Source organism: Tachyglossus aculeatus, chromosome 4 (genome assembly GCF_015852505.1).
Source record: "Tachyglossus aculeatus isolate mTacAcu1 chromosome 4, mTacAcu1.pri, whole genome shotgun sequence".
Lineage (NCBI taxonomy): Eukaryota > Metazoa > Chordata > Mammalia > Monotremata > Tachyglossidae > Tachyglossus > Tachyglossus aculeatus.
The window spans coordinates 44,295,979-44,315,658 of NC_052069.1; positions in this window are offsets into that span (position 1 = coordinate 44,295,979).

The window sequence follows — 19,680 nt, forward strand, 5'->3', positions numbered from 1 at the left end:
CATCTGCATAGAAATGGTAATTGAAGTTGAGCAAATGAGTTCTCCAAGGAGGCGTACGTAAATGGAGAATAGAACTAAACCTTGAAGGACTCCTACAGTTAGGGAGGGGGAGGAAGAGGAGGAGTCTATGAAAAAGATTGAGAATGAGCAGCCAGAGAATGGAAGGAGAACCAGGAGAAGACAGTGTCACTAAAGCCAAGGTTAGATAATGTTTCCAGGAAAAGGGGTTGATTCTCAGTGTCGAAGGCAACTGAGAGGTCAAGGAAGATTAGGCTGAAGTAGAGGCTGTTGGATTTGGGAAGAAGGAGATCAATTGTGATCTGTGAGAAGGCAGTTTCAGTGGAGTGAAGGGGGCAGCAGAAGGGTCAAGGAGAGAATTGGAAGAGAGAAAGTGGAGGCAGTGGGTGTAGACAACTCAAGGAGTTTGGAAAGGAATGGTATGAGGGAGATTGGGCAATAACTGGAGGAAGTTGTTGGGTCAAGGGAGGTTAGGATAGGGGATACGGGAGCATGTTTGAAAGCTGAGGAGAAGAAGCCACTGGAAAGCAAACAGTTGAAGATGGCAGTCAGGGACAGAAGAAAGGTGGGGACAAGTGAGTGGATGGGGCTGGAGGCACATGTGGGTGGAGTAGATTTTGAGAGGAGGCAGGAGATCTCTTCTTGAGGTACTGCTGGGAAAGTTGAAGAAGGGGCAGGAGGAGGGAGGGACTGAAGAGGAGCAGAGGAGACTATAGTGAGACCACAACTGAGGGTTTAAATTTTGTCAATAAAGTAGGTGGCCAGGTCATTTGGGCCAAGAGATTGGTGAGTGGGGGAGAATGAGGGATTTGAGGAGGGAGTTAAACATCTGAATCTACTGGTAAGGGTAATAATAATGATAATAATAATAGTAATAGTAATAATAATTAAGACATTTGTTAAGCACTTACTACGTGCAAAGCACTGTTCTAAGTGCTGGGGAGGATACAAGTTGATCAGGTTGTCCCACGAGGGGCTCACAGTCTTAATCCCCATTTAACAGATGAGGCAACTGAGGCCCAGAGAAGTTAAGTGACTTGCCCAGAGCCACACAGCTGACAAGCAGCAGAGCAGGGATTTGAACCCATGACCTCTGATTCCCAAGCCAGTGCTCTTTCCACTGAGCCACACTGCTTCTCTGGGCATGGGAGTCAATAAAGATGGAGAAAAAATGTTGCTGGGAGGAGGGGAGGGCAGTTAAGGCAGGCAAGGACAAAATTGAGATGGACAGCATTGGCCTGATATCTGGATTTCTACCAGCTGGTGCTCAGTAGAGAAGGAAGCTTACTGTAGAGGTGATCCAGGGCGTGGGTCACTGGTTGAGATCAGTGAAAGGAATGAGTGAGTTGAACTCAATACAGAGGGCAATGTAGAGGGATTCAATTTGATTGTCAAGGGAAGGAAGTTGGGGTATGGAGCCTGGGGTGTGATGAGGAAATTAGTTGGGGTTAAATGATCAGAAGTCTCTGTGGGGGAATGGGACAATTCTGCGGGGAGTGTGTGAGGGGAGACAGAAGGCATGTGAGGAGATTGTGGTCAGATAACACTACTAATAATTATAATGATGATAATAATTAATAATGATAATGAAGCCAATTGTGGTATTTGTTAAATGTTTACTGTGTGCCAGGAACTGTACTAAATGCTGGGGTAGATACAAGATAATCAGGTCAACTACAGCCCTGTTCAACATGGGTGTCTCAGTCTAAATGTGGTGGAAACAGGTATTTAATACCCATTTTTCTGGTAAGAAAACTAAGGAACAGAGAAGTTAAATGACTTGCTTGGGCATGTCACACAGCAAGTGAGTGCCAGAGCAGGGATTAGAACCCAGGACCTTTGAATCCCAGGCCCATGTTCCTTCCAGAAAGTCATGCTGTGTAAATAAGATAAGAACCCTAAAATGGCTGTCAGAAAATGGGGTGGCCTTGGGGCTTTCATTTAGCTTTTACGGGTGCTTCTGGCCTAGTGGAAAGAGCATGGGCTAGTGAAAAGAACAAAGGTCTGGAAATAAGAGGGCCTGGGTCCTAATCCCAACTCTGTCACTAGTCTGCTCTGTGACCTTGGACAAGTCACTTCTCTGTGCCTCCGTTTCCTCCTGGAACTGGGAGTCAGGAGCCCCACTGACCTGTTGTGTGATTTTCAGTGAGGCACTTAACCTCACTGTACCTCAATTTCTTCATTACACTTTTAGGAATGATGTTATACTATGACAAAGTAGTTTTATTGAACTTTTGGGCAGGATGGATTTTTCCAGACTGATGTTTCAGAGAAGGGGAATGCCCCTGCCTTTCAGGTCAAAATGAAAAATGAACACAAACGGGGGGAAAGATGAGGCTTGCTCAGATACGGTTGGTCAGTTGGCTTTACTTTTTCAGAGAAATTCTGGACATGGCCATTAGGTGCATCACAAGGCACCATCTTTGTACATTTGCTCATATAAGAGGCAGATGAGGTAAGCAAGGACAACGAAAGGGTCACGGGAATAAAAGTGAAGGTGAAGTGCTTTCTGCCTGTGAAAAGAAACCGTCTTTAAAACATGAAAGATTCGTGGCCTTCAAGTCATTAGCCAGTCCCCGAAACTGAACTGGACACCTAACTAGCAATGCAATTTTCATTCTAATTCTGGACTGTTTTGTACCATTCCTTCTCCCACCATCAGTAGATGTAATATGTTTTTTAATACCTTCCTTGTCGTTTGTTTTTTAGTTAGGAATAAAACTCAAAGAGCCTGCCCTGCAGCAATCCCATAGTGCAATTCTTTGTCAGAATCCTAATGATGATTTCTAAATACATTAGAGGCAATCTCCAGCTGTAAAACTGAAGGGCTTCTGGGGGTGGGGGGCCTATCCAGTTTCTTGACCCCAGACCTATTTTTATATTTTGATCTTAGGGACGGTGCCTCTTGACTTGTAGGATCCTCAAGATATCCCTGCGTTTACAGAGCCCTAGCTTAACCAGTTCTGGCGAGACTTTAAACAGGGCGCTCAGGATCAAAGTAGTCAACAAACTCAGGCATTAGCCACTAAACCAGCCCGAGAGATCAGCGCATTCAGCTGGGTTATGAAAAAAGTAGCTGAGTTCTCCTCAGAATGACCAAAAACACTTGAGGTTTCAGATAACATTCATCTGAATAACTATTTTAGCGAGGGCTTATATTTTGATGTAAAAGGCCAGGGGGATCCGGTTTATTTTTCTCACTGAATGAACCAAGGAAACAATTAGAAATTGTGTCACTTTAAAGTATTTCGAGAACCAAGGGTCTGCCCTCTTTGATGCACTTTTCCCTCTGAATGGGACTGAAAAGATTTCCCCCTATTTACAGGGAAGGAATAATGAGAAAGAGAAAAAAAAGAAAGGAGAATTGAGGAGTCTGGATTAAAAATAACAGAGCAGGGAGAGGTTCAGTCAATGAACTGACACTTCATTTTTCCTTCCATTGTCTCCATACCAGAAGAGTAGTATTCTGGAGACAGGGATGATCACATGAAGGCGGGAAAACACAACTGTCAGGCTTCAAGGACAAAGCCTATTCTTACAATGCCATTCCTTAAATCCAGACATTAGAGCAAAAGGAATGAGAAAAAAGGCAGCTCACTCATGGACAGCTTACTGAGGATACTGCAAAAGATTATGCTAATCTTTGCTCCATTGTCCTCCGCAAAATGTTTTCATATCATGCCTTTTATCTGTGGAAGACAGGATGCACAGCCTCTCAACTCTATAACAGCGAGCACTTTCTGTGTGGTGTCTGCGTAATTAACACCAGAACCAGGACCTTTTCATTTTTGCCACTCAAGCTTGTGGCCTTTTAAGGATGTCCACAGGGGAGCCTCCCTGCCCATTGCTTGCAGACTGACAGTCCCAGTTTATGCCTTGATTCCTAGATCGCCCGCTAATAGCAACAGGATCAAAACTTCAGCTCACTTTTACTATTGTAGAGAATGCCGGTGGCCGACATAAACCTGGGACTTTCAGCTCACTCTCCTTTTAAGGCTACAATCTGAACTTGCTGCATTTTCCTCAGATGAACTGTAGCCTGGTTGTCCTTATTCTTAGCGTGGCCCAGTGGAAAGACCCTGGGCTTGGGAGTCAGGGGTCGTGGGTTCTAATCCCGGCTCCGCCACTTGTCAGTAGTGTGACTTTGGGCAGGTCACTTGACTTCTCCATGCCTCAGTTACCTCATCTGTAAAATGGGAATTAAGACTGGGAGCCCCACGTGGGACAACCTGATCACCTTGTTTCCCCCCCCAGTGCTTAGAACAGTGCTTCGCACATAGTAAGCGCTTAACAAATACCATCATTATTATTATTATCTGGCATCACCTAATGTTTTTAACAGCATTAAAACAATAATTCAGTTCAGGTGACATTTGAAAGGACCAAAGAGAGGAGTTGCTTTGTTCTGATTTTAAGGTCGGGTTTTAGCTTCTTCGATTGTATTTAAGAACTGTGGTAAATATGTCCTTGATGGGATTTTCTGACTGCCTGGGGCCTGAAGCATTCCCCCATTAACTCAAGGTTTAAGACTGAAATTTCCCCACTAGCCAATTTTCCTGGATTTTCTTGACTTGAATCAAATCATTAATCAGTCAATCAATAGTACTTATTGAGTGCTTGCTGTGTGCAGAGCACTACACTAACTATTTTGGTGTGTACAGTAATAATATTAATAATAATTACAGTATTTGTTAAGCGCTTACTGTGCGCCAAGCACTGTTCTAACTGCTGGAGTAGATACAACGTAATCAGGTTGTCCCACATGGGGTTACAGTCTTAATCCTCGTTTTACAGATGAGGTAACTGAGGCAAAAAGAAATTAAGCGGCTTGCCTAAGGTCACACAGCACACAAGTGGTGGAGCCGGAACTAGAACCCACATCCTCTGACTTCCAAACCCACGCTTTTTCCACTAAGCCACACTGCTTCTCTGTACTAGAAAGTTGATAAACATGATCCCTGCCCACAAGGAGCTTACAGTCGAGAGCATGAAATTTAATATTTTGGGAAAATAAGGCCTAAAATAAAAATGATATAATTGTATTTTATTAATGAGCAGTCTATTGTTTTAAATTACTATCAAAATTCTTAGGGTGGATCAATAGTGTGTATTTTCAGAGCTCTGGTTCAAACTTTCATTGTGAAAATAAAACCATTGGAATATTCATGAAACCAATTTCAAACCTGATTTCTAACTTGGATGGTGTAAATAGAAAATCCTCATGGCTATCTTTCAAAGCTCAGAAACTCTATCATCCCTTTACTGCAATTAGCTATGCATGGATAGGGTTTGATGAACCTAAGTGAAAATTTTTTGAATTTTAAATGTGGATGTTGCAATTCAGCCCCGTGTGCATCCCTGTAAACAGTAAGCTCGTTGTCGGTAAGGAATGTGTCTGTTATATTGTTGAGTGGTACTTTCCCAAGCACTTAGAACAGTGCTTTGCATACAGAAAGTGCTCAATAAATACAACTGATTGATTGGTGCAGAGATCTAATAGGGAGTGTGGGTCCTAATGGGATTCAAATAGGGTTCTGGTGAGTGAAGGCCAAAGATGGATCCCTCTCTCCAACAACGCAGTCTAGCTCCTTCCCCTTTTGGGTACACGGAAATTGTTCCGGCTCTAAGATCCTATTAGATCCCACCTAATTTAAGCCCTGGATTCCTGATGATAAAAATGTACCCGACAGAGTATATTTTAGAGAAACAATTATTGATTCAGACAGAATTTGGCATGAGTCATGCAAATAGTTCTGGTTGACAAATGAAATATCTAGATAGTTCAAAATGAAATATATTCCAGGCTTTCATTAGCTGGATAATTTGCCTGTATTGTAATTAAAAAGAACATATTAGTACGATAGTGGTGTTGGTTGTGAATCAGAACGTATTCCCTTCGGTCTCATGTCCCACCACATCATCAATGGTAATTTTTGAATGTTTACTGTGTGCAGGGCACTGTACTAAGTACTTGGGAGAGCACAGTACAACAGAGTGGGTAGGCATGATATGTTTATAGGTATTTATTACTCTATTTATTTTATTAGTGCATATTTATTCTATTTATTTTATTTTGTTAATATGTTTTGTTTTGTTGTCTGTCTCCCCCTTCTAGACTGTGAGCCCGCTGTTGGGTAGGGACCGTCTCTATATGTTGCCAAATTGTACTTCCAAAGCGCTTAGTACAGTGCTCTGCACACAGTAAGCGCTCAATAAATACGATTGAATGAATGAATGAATACCCATGACAAGCTTACACCACACTGATTAGATGTATCATTATCCCAGCAATGCATGTTCTGCCTTTTGTAGATTCTTAGGCAAGGGAGAGGAACTGAGATCATTTATTTCTTGGGGCGCTATCTCATCACTGTTTAAAAATAACACGTGAATAATACCCTTGGATTAATAACTATGTATAGAGTTTGGGGGCACTAACACATATTCTGTGAATACTCCATAAAGATTTGATAATTATAACAACAGTGAATATGTCTGGTCTCTCATCTCCGGATTAATATGATTTTTAAGATGTCTTCTGAATCATAGAACCTTTCCAAAATAAATACACGATTGTAGGCATAGGTCTTACTTGGAACTGTCATTGGAGGGCTACATACCAGAAACTGTAGCTGATTTTGTATTTTTAAAGAGACCCTTAATAAAAGAGCCAAGAAAGGTTTCTGTTGGGATCTTATTCAATGTAAAATAGGAACAGCAAATTTCATACCCCAAAGAAAAATCTTTATTTTTCCATCCTTCAGAAACATCTCTTTTAAAAGCTGTATGTGCTGACTTTAAAAAAAAAAATGAGCTTTGGAATTTCTTTAGTAGTTAATCCAATCACCTTTGGATACTAATAAAAAGATTTTTCCTGATAATGTCAATTTAACATAGTAAACCCATAAACCCCCAAATCTCAAAGCTTGGAATCCCCTTTAAATTAGAAAACCCTTTAATAGCTAGGGCTTCTGAATGCGAGAAACCATTGGTTTCTGCCATCCACCGTGCAATTTGGAGGAATTAAACTATTGCAGATCTGCTATATCACAAAAAACAGCATAGCTGTGAAAACACCACTTACTGGGAGTTTTACTCGCTATAAGCTGTTTAGACCACATGAAACCAGCAATATACCGTTAGATCTTTACAAATTTCATGAAATCTTTTTCGGATATCCAAAAAATCCTGAACTGCTTGATTCTTTTGTACTTCAGCACTGGGGACTGCCCCATAATCTCTTTCCCAGCCAGTCTACCAAATCTGTATCCAACCTTGTCACTGACTCTAACAGCTTCTTCAATTCACCAAAGGGGATGCCAGCAATCCTCCTTCTAAAAGAACACCCCAAGGGCTTACGTTCCTGATGGCTTGAGGAGGGCCCTGAAAGGAAGGTCAAAGGTGAAGAAAAGATAAAGTGCGGTACAAGAAGATCAGTAAAGTTGGATCTTCTTGATGAAAACCTCATGTCTGTTTCTTCATGATGCAAACAACATAACTTCATTTCAAACAGCCTCAGTTTTGTTGTTTTTTTGTGTGCGCGCTTTTTTTTGGATCAGGCCACTGCGCATCTAAAAGCCTCATTCAGTTGTCCTTGTCACGAGTACTTTGTCTTACAGAGGCTGCATTACTCTTGTAAACAGAGGCAGCATCAAAGTGGGAGCAGATAGAGTCACATCAGTGGATTAAGGCCTTCTGCATGATAAAGTAGCTACCTAGGGTGGGATAAACTTAATATGTGAAAGAATGTTATTGAGGAGGAATAAAGTACCAAAACTCTGTCATTCTCTTCGTAATGTCCTAATCTAATGCCTGACACTGAGGCCTTAGGCCAGTGTTAGTGTTAATCAATGAAATACCCATCTGTGTTCTCTGTCCTTATCGCTATTTAAAACTAGCCTAAACTCAATTATTGTCCCTTAGAGACCAAGATGGGATATTAAGTTGAGTGAAAGGGATTGTGCTCCACAAAGAAATCCCAGTGTTCAAATGCAGGGTGTCAACATTGCTAACTAAATTTCAGTTAAACAGAGATTAAATGCTAGTTCTGAGAACATGAAAAAGGTGCATAGATTAAATCTAGCTAAAAAATCCTTACTTAGAGAACAGCATTTTGTTCCCAAGTATACGTCGTCTGTCCCCTGCCGCAAGCATTACCAAATAAATGTCTGCGTTCAAGAAAAAGAAAAACTCAGATTCATGTCCTTACCCGAATAAATGAATGAATGACATCAACCTTGCAAGATTCATTATGGTTTTCTAAGGAATTTATAATTTATCACTTGAGTAACAGGAAGATACACTTCACCCTAACCTTCTTCAACTACAAATGAGTTATGAAGATGTTCTTTATAAGGGGGAATTGTCTCATAGCCCCCAGAAGCTCATTATTATCTTCTTGACTGAAGTCACCTGGACATAATATATCAGTCTTTTTATTTAATTAAATTTGCCTAACATTTCACTTAAAATGAAGAGCTCTTTGAGAGCCAAGGGCTAGCCACCCAGTTTGAGATTTGAAGTATGGGTAGCTACTAAGGGATTTTATGCTCTGCTTCCAGGTAAAAATAATGTGATCATTCGGATCAATTTAGATCGACAATATTCTCGTTCCTGAACTTGTAGGACTAGGAAGCTAAAATCTTTTTGGCTTCACTTCCACTACTGTTGTCCTTGGCTGCTTTTTTTCAAACTTTAAATGAAGAGGCATTGGCACATTACAAAAATCAATTCCATTGAGCCAACCATAAATGATATCATTGAAGAATCCAAATATTAGCTATTGTTTTAAAAAGAAGCCAGTAGTCTCAATTATACAGATAAAGCCCCTGCCTGTTGGCCAGTACTCAAATAGTTAGTTTATGGAGAATTAGCAGGCAGAATAAACAATACAAACCTCCTCACTAGATTGCAAACTCCTTAAGGAAGGGCTCTTTATCAATTCTCCTGAACATTTAGTACAGTGCTCTGCACACAGTAAGCACCCAATAAATATTGATTATCAAAATCTTTCTAAAATCTAAATGGATATCTAAAATCCACCCTTTCATTTCCTTCCAAACTGCTACCACATTAATCCAAGAATTTACCCCATCCTTCCTTGATTATTACATTAGCTTCCCTGCTTCCTGTCTTTCCTCACTCCAACCATATTTCCACTCTGCTGCCAGGATCATTTTTCATTCATTCATTCAATCATATTTATTGAGCGCTTACTGTATGCAAAGCACTGTACTAAGCACTTGGGAGAGTAATATAACAACAGACATGTTCCTGCCCATGACGAGCTCGCAGTCTAGAGTGGGAGACAGACATTAATATAAATACATAAATGAATACATAACTTTCAGATATATACATATGTGCTGTGCTGTTTCTTCAAAACCTTTCAGTGCGTGTTTCCCCACTCCTACCTGCAATGGTTGCCCATCCACCTCTGCATCAAGCAGAAATTCCTTACCACAGGCATTAAAACACTCAATTGCCATGCCCCCTCCTATTTGACCTCCCTTATTCCTTCTACATCCCAGGCTGCACTCTTTGCTCCTCTAATGCTAACCTACTCACATTTTCTATGGTATTTGTTAGACGCTTTCTATGTGCCAAGCACTGTACTAATGGCTGGAGTGGATAAAAGATAATCAGGTTGGCCATAGCCCATGTACCACCTGGGGCTCACAGTCTTAATTCCCATTTTACAGATGAGGCACCTGAGGCACAGAGAAGTTAAGTGATTTGTCCAAGATCACACAGTGGACAAGTGGCAAAGCTGTGATTAGAACCCAGGTCCTGATGAATTCCAGGCCAGTGCTCTATCCCGTAGGCCTTGCTGCTACTCACTGTACCTCGACCTTGTTGCCAACCCCTTGCCCTCTGCCCTGGAACGCCCTCCCTCTTCATATCTGACAGACAATCATTTTCCCCACCTTCAAAACTTTACTAAAAGCACATCTCCTCCAAGAGGCCTTCACCAACTAAGCCCTCTTTTCCTCTTCTCACACTCCCTTCTGTGTCACCCTTGCATTTGGATTCACACTCTTCATTCACCCCTCCCTCAGCCCCACAGCACTTCTGTAATTTATTCATTTATATTAAGGTCTGAAACACCCTCTAGAATGTAAGCTTGTTAGGGCGGGGCACATGTCCACCAACTCTATTGTATTGTACTCTCCCAAGCACTTAGTACAGTGCTCTACACACTCTAAGTTCTCAACACAGCCCAGCCCACACCCTCCGCTCCTCTGCCGCCGCTAACCTCCTCACTGTACCTTGTTCTCGCCTCTCCCGCCGTCAACCCCTGGCCCACATCCTTCCCCTGGCCTGGAATGCCCTCCCTCCCCACATGCGCCAAGCTAGCGCTCCTCCTCCCTTCAAAGCCCTACTGAAAGCTCATCTCCTCCAGAAGGCCTTCCCAGACTGAGCCCCCTTCTTCCTCTCCTCCTCCCCATCCCCCCTGCCCTACCTCCTTCCCCTCCCCACAACACTTGTATATATTTGTACAGATTTATTATTCTATTTATTTCATTTGCACATATTCACTATTGTATTTATTTTGTTAATGATGTGCATATAGCTATAATTCTATTTATTCAGACAACTTTGACACCTGTCCACATGTTTTGTTTTGTTGTCTGTCTCCCCCTTCTAGACTGTGAGCCCATTGTTGGGTAGGGCCGTCTCTATATGTTGCCGACTTGCACTTCCCAAGCACTTAGTACAGTGCTCTGCACACAGTAAGCACTCAATAAATACGACTGAATGAATGAACACATACAATTAACTGATGGATTGATTGACTATAAAAAAACACAGTGAAGCATAGTCTCGAGCAATGTGCTGTAACAATCAATCAATAGTAACTATTGAGCACATACTGTGAGCAGAACACTGTACTAAGCACTCAGAAGAGTACAATACAATTAGTTGACCTTATTCCTGCCCTCAAGGAGCTTACAATCAAGCAATGGCCTGTGGGGAAAACATCTCAGCAGATCAAACAGCCTTGTGGACAGGAGTCATTTCTTTCCTTGAATTGAGGCTTTGTGAAGATCAGTATACCCACACGTTGTCTCAAATTCAGAAACAGGTTCCACATGAGGCAAAAACATCAGTACAGCAAGAAGTAATCTTTACAAGAACCCAATGTGGAAGAAATTGTTGGTCATACGGCAGTCTTTCATTTTCTAAGAGGACAGGAGATCCGATATTGCCAATTTGTACTTTCCAAGCGCTTATTACAGTGCTCTGTACACTGTAAGCGCTCAGTAAAGAGAAGCAGCATGGCTCTGTGGAAAGAGCCTGGGCTTGGGAGTCGGAGGTCATGGATTCTAGTCCTGGCTCCACCTCTTGTCAGCTGTGTGACTTTGGGCAAGTCACTTAACTTCTCTGGGCCTCAGTTACCTCATCTGTAAAATGGGGATAAAGACTGAGCCCCACGTGGGAAAACCTGACCACCTTGTATCCCCCCAGCGCTTAGAATAGTGCTTTGCACATAGTAAGCACTTAACAAATACCATCATTATAATAAATACAATTGAATGAATGAATCTACACATGCAATAGTGGCTGGAAGACCAAAGTATAACTGATACTTACTGACTGACTGACACTTATTGATATTCCCCACTTCTAGATGGTGAGCCTGTTGTGGTCAGGGATTGTCTCTGTTGCTGAATTGTACTTCCCAAGCACTTAGTACAGTGCTCTGCACACAGTAAGCGCTCAATAAATACAATTGAATGAATACTCTCCTTGCACAGAGGAACCGATTATAGTGCTAGTGGTTTGTGTAGTTCCTTTCGCACTCTCTCATACCTGCCAGTCATGTTCTTGCTGGAATGCAGAGTGTACCAAGCAAGTGTACAGTACATTGTGAAGTGTTCTCAAAGGTTTTAGACACATGGGATACATTTAAGACTGAGAAGACCGCAGTACAGTGCCCATGCTCTGACTTAGCACACTGACCTTGAAGGAATTGCCTTGGAAAGCACTGCAGGCCCAAACCCATCAATCAATCAATCAATCGTATTTATTGAGCACTTACTATGTGCAGAGCACTGTACTAAGCGCTTGGGAAGTACAAATTGGCATCACATAGAGACAGTCCCTACCCAACAGTGGGCTCACAGTCTAAAAGGGGGAGACAGAGAACAGAACCAAACATACCAACAAAATAGAAATGTACAAGTAAAATAAATAAATAAATAAATAAATAAATAGAGTAATAAATATGTACAACCATATACACATATATACAGGTGCTGTGGGGAAGGGAAGGAGGTAAGACGGGGGGATGGAGAGGGAGACGAAGGGGAGAGGAAAGAAGGGGCTCAGTCTGGGAAGGCCTCCTGGAGGAGGTGAGCTCTCAGCAGGGCCTTGAAGGGAGGAAGAGAGCTAGCTTGGCGGATGGGCAGAGGGAGGGCATTCCAGGCCCGGGGGATGACGTGGGCCGGGGGTCGATGGCGGGACAGGCGAGAGCGAGGTACAGTGAGGAGATTACCGGTGGAGGAGCGGAGGGTGCGGGCTGGGCAGTAGAAGGAAAGAAGGGAGGTGAGGTAGGAGGGGGCGAGGTGATGGAGAGCCTTGAAGCCCAGGGTGAGGAGTTTCTGCCCATATTTCCTGATTCCCAGAGCAGTCCTCTTTCAACTGCACCAACATCAGAGCTGTATGAAATTTAATCTCTCATTGTCACCCTTGTCTTCTCCATGAATTTCAAGGTTCTCCACTGTCTGACTCCACCTTACCTATCTGTTCTCTTTACTGGCTATTCCCCAAGCTACTGCTTTCACTCCTCTCAGATCACTCAGATCACCTTTTAGACTGTGAGCCCACTGTTGAGTAGGGACTGTCTCTATGTGTTGCCAACTTGTACTTCCCAAGCGCTTAGTACAGTGCTCTGCACACAGGAAGCGCTCAATAAATGCGATTGATTGATTGATTGATCACCCTCTAGCTGTAACACTCTATACACCATCCTCTTGCTCACACTACTTAATCCACCTGGCGCCCCATTACCCCCAAATCCATCAGACCTCAGCCCTCCTCACCTTCAAAGGCCTCCTAGATTTCTGGAGCTCCAAGATTTCAGCAGCTCTTCTCACCTTTTAACTGCCTCTGAGTTTCAGCAACAGCTATGCCCATTCTGCAATGCCCCTGTGACATCTTCTTTCAAAAAACCTAGTCTGTTTCTATTCTCAGTGGGAGGAAATGCTCTCAGAAAGATAGAAGCTCACTCATACAATCATAATCCCCATTTTACAGATGAGGAAACTGAGGCCCCGATAATTGAAGTGACTTTCCCAAGGTCCCACAGCAGACATGCGGCAGAGCAGGGATTAAAATAATAATACTGATGGTATTTGTTACATGCTTACTATGTGCCAAGCACTGTTCTAAGCGCTGGGATAGATCCAAGGTTATCAGGCTGTCCCACGTGGGGCTCACAGTCTTAATTCCCATTTTACAGGGGAGGTAACTGAGGCACAGAGAAGTGAAGTGACTTGCCCAAAGTCACACAGCTGACAAATGGTGGAGCCAGGATTAGAACCCTTGACCTTCTTGACTCCCAGGACCATACTTTATCCACTAAACCATGCTGCTTCCTCAGTGCCATATATAACAACCTACAGTTCATGGCATCACCCCTCAATTTTCGCAATTTTAAAATGTAGCAATGCTGGTTCCTCACTAGTTTTCTGCTGCAGCCATTTTCCAATATGGTTCCAATGATCATAGAATTCAACTATAAAAGACCTGTTCCTCTGCATGTTGATCCTATTCCAAGCCATGGCCTAGATGAGTAGCCGTGTGGCCTAGTGGATTGAGCGGGGGCCTGGAAGTTGGAAGAACCTGGGTTCTAATCCTGGTTTAAGAAAGATAAGCACTTAAGAAATTCCATTAAAAAAAGCCAGCTCCCCTGAACACCATTCACATCACATTTGCATGATCAGCTTGGCTCAGTGGAAAGAGCCCGGGCTTTGGAGTCAGAGGTCATGGGTTCAAATCCCAGCTCCGCCAATTGTCAGCTGTGTAATTTTGGGCAAGTCACTTAACTTCTCTGGGCCTCAGTTACCTCATCTGTACAATGGGGATGAAGACTGTGAGCCCCACATGGGACAACCTGATCACCTTGTAACCTCTCCAGTGCTTAGAACAGTGCTTTGCACATAGTAGGTGCTTAATAAATGCTATTATTATTATTATATTCTATCCCAAATATGAGACGCAGTGTGACTTCAGGGAAAGAGCACTGGAGTCAGTAAGACTTGGGTTCTAATCCCACCTCCACAACTCATCTGCTGTGTGACCTTGGGAAAGTCACTTAACTTCTCTGAGCCTTATTTACCTCATCTGTAGAATGGGGATTAAGAGTGTGAACCCTATGTGGGACAGGAACTGTACCAACTTGACTAACTTTTATCTACCCCAACACTTGGTACTGTGCGCAGCACACAGAAAGTGGTTAACAAATACCATTTAAAAATGTATTCCACACACCATGTTATTGTGTTGTTTCCTTTTCAGGGAGTAAGGAAACTTTTCTTCTTTCCTTATCAAAGTTAGCAACTCATGAATGTGATCTTCCCATTTCAGGAGAATGCTATCACTTCACCATCCTCCCAGTCTCCTAATCTGGTGGACATTATTGATAAGGGTCTTCGAATATCTTTCTGACCTCTTTAGAGATAGAATGGTTGTTTCATGACCTACTAGGTTTGTTTTCTTTTATTGTTAGATAAGAGAACTTCACCACCACATTATAACAGCTAGTTGAATTCCAGGCCTGATCTGGAATGAGATTCATTCTCTCCAATTAGTAGGGCTCTTGGTGAAGTGGTATGCGTAAACGGCCCTGTATATCAGCCTAAGTGTGTCCCTCTTGTATTTCTTCTTGTCTATAAGTGGTTTCTATACCAGTGTTCTTCGCAAAGAGACTGTGCTCATAATTCAGTGAAATAATTCTTGTTTCAAAGAGTAATGCTGAAATCCAAAATACCTATCATTAGAATTCCCATAAACACAAAAGGGGTTAGGTTTGTATCATAGTTTCCATTCCATTTCTTAATTCTATTATACTTTTTTAATGATATTTTCTAAGTGCTTACTATTTGCCAAACACTTTTCTAAGCACTGGGCAAGATACAAGTTAATCAGGTCAAACAGAGCCCCTGTCTAACACAGGGCCCACAGTCTAAGAAGGAGGGAGAACAGGTATTGAATCCCAATTTCACAGTTGAGGAACTGAGGCACAGAGAAGTGACTTGCTCAAGGTCACACAGCAGACAAGTGACAGAGCTGGGATTAGAACCCAGGTCCTCTGACTTGCAGACCTGTGATCTTTCCATTAAACCCTGCTGCTTACCTTGAATTTCTCAGGAGTTTCCATTAGATCCTGAGGCATTTTCCATCTGGTTGCTTCTGATGGATGATGTCATCTTGTTCTGTGGTAAAGCACCTTGGCATGATAGGGATTGTTTATAATAATAATAATGGCATTTATTAAGCGCTTACTATGTGCAAAGCACTGTTCTAAGCGCTGGAGAGGTTACAAGGTGATCAGGTTGTCCCACGGGGGGCTCACAGTCTTCATCTCCATTTTACAGATGAGGTAGCTGAGGCCCAGAGAAGTGAAGTGACTTGCCCAAAGTCACACAGCTGACAATTGGCGGAGCCGGGATTTGAACCCATGAACTCTGACTCCAAAGCCCGGGCTCTATCCACTGAGCCACGCTGCTGTTTGTTGATGTTGATGTTGTTGAAGTTGATGAGCAATGAAACCCCAAGGAAGGTTTCATTTCAGTATGGAATGCAGTGAGTCCACTGGGATTTGGGGATTTTAACTTTCTTATTTAAATGTCAGTTGCTAAATCAGTAATAAGGTAGTGGATCGAGTATAGGCTTGGGAGTTAGAAGGTCACGGGTTCTAATTCCAACTCCGCCACTTGTCTTCTTTCATTCATTCATTCAATCGTATTTATTGAGCGCTTACTGTGTGCAGAGCACTGTACTAAGCGCTTGGGAAGTACAGTCGGCAACATATTGAGACAGTCCCTACCCAACAACAGGCTGTGTAACCTTGGGCAAGTCACTTCAGTTATTGGAGGCCTCAGTTACCACATCTGTAAAATAGGGATTGAGACTGTGAGCCCTATGTGGGACAGAGACTCTATCCACCTCAGCACTTAGTACAGTACCTGGCACATAGTAAGAGCTTATTATTATTATTAACATTAAGATCATTCCTAACCCAGAAAATATTAGAACTAATGAAACACTTTAAGACTTATGAAACTGATGTCGGCAAAATGCCCACGATAAGTTACAAAACTACCAGCTCACTTAGATTTGGGGTTTTTTTGTTTGTTTTGTTTTTTTACTAGCCATCTAATAATTAAGTTTCAGCAACTGGAAAATAGTAGAAGATCGGTATGATAGGTCATGACTTCTTTTTGTAATAAAATGCTTACTGGTTTGCAGCCTGAACTCATTTGGACCAACTTCATTAAATTCAGGCCCTGGAGCTGTAGTTCTGAGATGATTTGAAAGACTGAGATAAAGTATTACCACGATCAATAATAACTTAACTTGAAACACTCTAGGTAAATATACATGCTTATTTATACAGGTCCCACTGGAGCATAGAACACAATTCTAAAGTGAGTACAAAACTGAAAAATAGCTCCATTAAATCTTCAACATCCCAGGTCCTATTGCTCTCACCTTACTAACCAAAAAGCAAAAACAGGTAGAGCCAAATAACCAATCTAGAACCATTTTGGGAAGTCCTTTAGGGAAGCAGCATGGCCTGGTGGAAAGAGCATAGGCCTAAAAGTCAAAGGACCTGGGTTCTAATCCCACTTCTGTCACTTGTCTGCTGTATGACCTTGGAAAAGTCACTTAACTGCTCTGTGCCTCAGTTTCCTCATCTGTAAAATGGGAATTAAATGCTACTCCCTCCTACATAGACTGTGAGTCTCATATGGGCCAGAGACTATAGCCATCCTGCTTAACTTGTATCTACCCCAGGGCTTAGAACAGTGTTTGACACATAGAAGGCACCTAACAAACACCTTAATTAATTAAAGATCATCACCAAGGAATGATCCTTAGGGGTAGGGTTGCACCAGTTGAAAAATCAACTGTCCGCCTGAGGCTTTCTTGCCTTGTGGCCAAGAGACCACTCAGCTGAATTGATAATCTTGTTTAGACATAAAACGAGGGAAGTGACAAGAAATCAAGTCAGGCTTATGAGTCGTATCACCCATACAGTGTTGGCACATTCGGTCAATAGTCAGCAACTCAGATTAGTGTGAAGCAATACACTAGTGTGGAGAAGCAATGAGCAGACAAAAGAGTGAATTGAAAAGAAAAAATAAAGTGATCTCTCACTGTGTGAACAATGAAAATCAATAAGGCCAAAACTGTACATCCCCAAAATGAATGAGGTAAAAGCAAAACAGCAACTACACTCTAGGCTCTCTGTCCGGCCTGTCTTCCTCCAGTTGACCGATCACTCTTGCCTGATGCTGCATGGAACTGCTAACTCCTCCAATCAATCAATCAATCGTATTTATTGAGTGCTTACTGTGTGCAGAGCACTGTACTAAGCACTTGGGAAGTACAAGTTGGCAACATATAGAGACAGTCCCTACCCAGCAGTGGGCTCAAATCTCACCTGGCCTTAGCCGGAACCCGTTTGAAATGGCCCACCCTACTCCGATGGATACCTGGAAAGTCCATCCCACATAGAGAACCCTGGAAAGTCCATCCCTCCTAGAGAAACAGCATGGCCTAGTGAATAGAACCTGGGCCTGGGGGTCACCAGGACCTGTATTCTAATCCTGGCTCCTCCACTTGTCTGTTGTGTTACCTAGGGCAAGTCACTTCATTTCTCTAGGCCTCAGTTACCTCATCTGGAAAGTGGGGCTCGAGACTGTGAGCCCTGTGTGGGACAGGGACTGTGTCCGATCCGATTTGCTTGTATCCACCCTAGTGCTTAGTACAGTGCCTAGCACATAGTTAAGCACTTAGCAAATACCATTACTATTATTATTACTAGGGCAAAGGACATCATATTTGGAACTTGTGGGGCTACTAGGAGAGATAATTCAAGTTGCACCCCTGCCCAGAATACAACTACAGACTCCAAACTGTTTGGGAGAGGGGAACCAGTGGATGGGGAATAATCTGTGGTGATGATAATAATAATAACTGTGGTGTCTGTTAAGTGTGTATTATGTGCCAAATTCTATGCTAAGCACTGGGATAAATACAGGATAATTAGATCAGACACAGTCCCTGTCCCACATGGAACTTATAGCCTCAGGGGGAAGGGCAGGAATTTCATCTCCATTTTCCAGTGGAGAAAAATGAGGCCCAGAGAGGTTAAATAACGTGTTCAAGGTCACACAGCAGGTAAGTGGCGACTCGGGTCTCTTGACTTCTAGTCCTGTGCTCAGTGACCCAGTGACTTGGCATAATTATGGTTTGCCTTTGGCTTGTTTTGTCCCACTGATTTTCAGTGTAGTCAGGCTTCTTTAACCACACGAGTTTCAGAGTTGAATCTTGTTTTAAGTGCTGGATGAGTCCTTTTCCCCTCATTCATCACAATGGTCCACATGGAAGCAATGGATGTTTCTCCTACATTTTCCACAGTTTGTTTTTTATTAATGGCATTTGTTAAGTGCTTACTACATGTCAAATACTGTTCCAAACATTGGGGTAGATACAAGTTAATCAGGTTGGACACAGTCCCTGTCCCGCATAGGGTTTCGCAGTCTACGTAGGAGGGAGAACAGATTTTGAATCCCCATTTTGCAATTGAGGAAACTGCAAAGTGGCAATGGCAGGATTAGAACCCGGGTCATTCATTCATTCAATCATGTTTATTGAGCGCTTACTGTGTGCAGAGCACTGTTCTAAGTGCTTGGGAATTACAAGTCTGCAACATATAGAGATGGTCCTACCCAACAACGGGCTCACACTCTAGAAGGGGGAAACATACAACAAAACAAAACATGTAGGCAGGTGTCAAAACCATCAGAATAAATCGAATTTTAGCTATATGCACATCCTCCAACTCCCCAGGTCCGTACTTTCTTCATTAGGCCACGCTGCTTCTCAATTTTTAAACAATTGTAAAACTCAGGATTAGAATTCAGGTTCCTGACTCCCAGGCTCTAGTGGATACCTCTGAATCAATCAATCAATCAATCAATCACTCAATCGTATTTATTGAGCACTTGTGTGCAGAGCACTGTACTAAGTGCTTGGGAAGTACAAGTTGGCAACATATAGAGACAGTCCCTACCTAACAGTGGGCTCACAGTCTAGAAGGGGGAGACAGAGAACAAAACAAAACATATTAACAAAATAAAATGAATAGAATAGACTGCTTCTAGCGTCAACCTCAGCCCTCTCCCTCACTAGGCCTCTCACAATAATGTCCTCCTACTGCATCCTCAAGCTTTCATTTTGAACTCTGGCTACTGCCTCAACTGCCTAAAACATAGGTCCAGATTCAGATTTACTTTGTTACTTCCTTTCTTTTTCAGATGAACCAGGGGCCAGACCCTTGGCTTACAAAGAAAGAAAAGAAGGCAGGATGTGGCTTTGGTGAAGCTCATCAGCTTCCCAATTTACCTTGACATCGTCGCTTTTTAA